Source organism: Odocoileus virginianus, chromosome 6 (genome assembly GCF_023699985.2).
Source record: "Odocoileus virginianus isolate 20LAN1187 ecotype Illinois chromosome 6, Ovbor_1.2, whole genome shotgun sequence".
NCBI classification, from domain to species: domain Eukaryota; kingdom Metazoa; phylum Chordata; class Mammalia; order Artiodactyla; family Cervidae; genus Odocoileus; species Odocoileus virginianus.
In genome coordinates, this window is record NC_069679.1 from 26,349,650 (window position 1) to 26,352,248 (window position 2,599).

At 39.8% G+C, this 2,599-nt stretch overlaps 1 pseudogene; it reads left to right on the forward strand.

The window, feature by feature from the left end:
• Positions 1-1,099: 1,099 nt before the first annotated feature.
• Positions 1,100-1,511, forward strand: LOC110127403 (adenosine 5'-monophosphoramidase HINT1 pseudogene; annotated as a pseudogene).
• Positions 1,512-2,599: the final 1,088 nt, after the last annotated feature.

Sequence of the window (2,599 nt, forward strand, 5' to 3'; positions counted from 1 at the left end):
GTCTCTCCGGCACATACTCAACAACGACTTAAGAACTCCTTCTTGGAATGTAATCAAATGGGGAACTAAGAACACATACTTGACATTATACCCTTCCTTCCAGCTTTTAACACTATCTACCTTCAAGATACATGATTTTTTTTTTCAGTACACACTGCTCTTTTTCAGGTTCAAAAAGTATTACTATGTGTTCATTACAGAAAATTAAATAAAGATCTTAAAATCATGGGATTTCCCTGGTGGTTCAGTAGTTCCCTGGTGGTTCCCAGGTTCAGCTCTAAGCTCATGGGTTCAGTCCCTGGCCAAGAAACTAGGATCTCAGATGCCACAATGCACAGCTCGCTCCCCCCCAAAAAAACCACAATCTTACAATGCAGAGATGACCACTGATAGTATTTGGGTGCATCTTCTTCCTATGTTGTTTTACTATAGATTTTTTAAAATAACTTCATTTATTTATTTTTGGCTGTGCTGAAGCTCCAATACTTTGGCCACCTGATGCGAAGAAATGACTCATTAGAAAAGACCATGATGCTGGGAAAGACTGAAGGCAGGAGGAGAAGGGGGCAACAGAGGTTGGATGGCATCACTGACTCAATGCATATGAGTTTGAGCAAGCTCTGGGATTTGGTGAAGGACAGGGAAGCTTGGCATGCTGCAGTCCATGGGGTTGCAGAGTCAGACACAACTGAAAGACTGAACTGAAGTAAACTGTGCTGGATCTTTGTTGTTGTGCAGGCTTTTTCTCTAGTTGTGGCAAGCAGGGGCTACTCTATGGTTGCAGTGTGCTGGCTTCTCAATGCAGTGTCTTCTCTTGTTGCAGAGCATGGGCTCTTGGGTGCACAGGCTTCAGCAGTTGTGGTACATGGGCTCAGTAGTTGCAGTTCCTGGAGTCTAGAGCACAGGCTCAATAGTTGTGGCACACCGGCTTAGCTGTTCTGAGGCATATGGGATCTTCCTGCACCAGAGATTGAACCCAGGTCTCCTGCACTGGCAGGCAGATTCTTTACCACTGAGTCACCAGGGAAGCCCTACTATAGATTTTTTAAAACAATTTGAAGACCTTCTCCCTGGCTGGCTGCTTGGGAGGGAGGCAGAGATGGCAGATGAGATCACCAAGGCTCAGGTCGCCTGGCCTGACGGCGACATGATCTTTGGGAAGATCATTCGCAAGGAAATCCCAGCCAAATCATTTATGAGGATGACCAGTGTCTTGCTTTCCGTGACATTTCCCCTCAAGCACCAACACATTTTCTGGTGATACCCAATAGACATATATCCCAGATTTCTGCAGCAGAAGATGATGATGAAAGTTTTCTTGGGCATTTAATGATTGTTGGCAAGAAATGTGCTGCTGATCTGGGCCTGAAGAAGGACTATCGAATGGTGATGAATGAAGGTTCAGATGGTGGCCAGTGTGTCTATCATGTTCATCTCCATGTTCTTGGAGGTCGGCAGATGAACTGGCCTCCTGGTTAAGCATGCTATAGGGATAATTTTGCCTTCTCTATGCAGTGATCAGGTTTGCAAGTTCTAATATGCTAAATAATTTTTTTTTTTGCCTGTGTATGGTGATATTGAAAAAATAATTTTAAAAACCCATACATAATAAAAGACATTGTTGCATGGAAAAAAAAAACAATTTGATTTATAATTCTGATCATTGCTTTCTAAAACATAATGAAGTATATGTATTTTTCCACATTATTAAAAATTCTTCAAAAATATTTTAGTGATACATCATGTAGGTTTACCATAATTTATTTGACACTTTTGGATAAGGATAGGACAGCACAGTTATACAGGTAGTTGTAGAAGTTCCAGTAGGGGACTAGGGATAGAGAGGGAAACCTGGAAAATTTGGGAGACCGCTGTAAGTTAATGATCGCTCAAGAAAGCTACTGGAATGTCCTGGAATGAAGTAGGCTTGCTTAACCATAAAGCTATAAGTAAAAGCCCAAGATACGTCCCAGACATCAGGTGAGTTATTCTAATTAAAAGGTTGTGGATTGAGTCACAAGCAGGATTTTGGCCAAGTTTGAGTTCCAGGCACATGGGTTCAAGTCCCAGTCTGAGTTCTGGCTGGATTCAAGTCCCAGAACATGGGTTCAAGACCAATAAGGTAAACTGTTTCAGCCCCATAATGCCTAGGCTATTTCTATATTTTTTCACTGTTAAAAATAACACTGTGGTTAACATATGTGTCTACACTTCATTTTTTATTTTTAGAATTGATTTTTAAAAGTAGGATTACAGAATCAAAGGACTGAAACATCTTTATACCCCTTACATTACTACTGACTTCTCACGTTTCCACTGAAGCTATTTCCTCTTACTCTAATTTATGACCCCTTTTTTAAAAATTCTAGATATAATTTATATATGAAATTTATATACAAAATTCTAGATATAATTTATATACAAAATTCTAGATATAATTTATATACAAAATTCACCCTGGATATAATTTATATACAATTTATAATTCAATGAGTTTGAATTATGCAAAGCATCACCACTATCTAAATCCTGAACATTTTCATTACCCCCCAAAGAAACTCTGTGTCCAGTATTGGTCACTCTCATTCTTCTTCCCTCC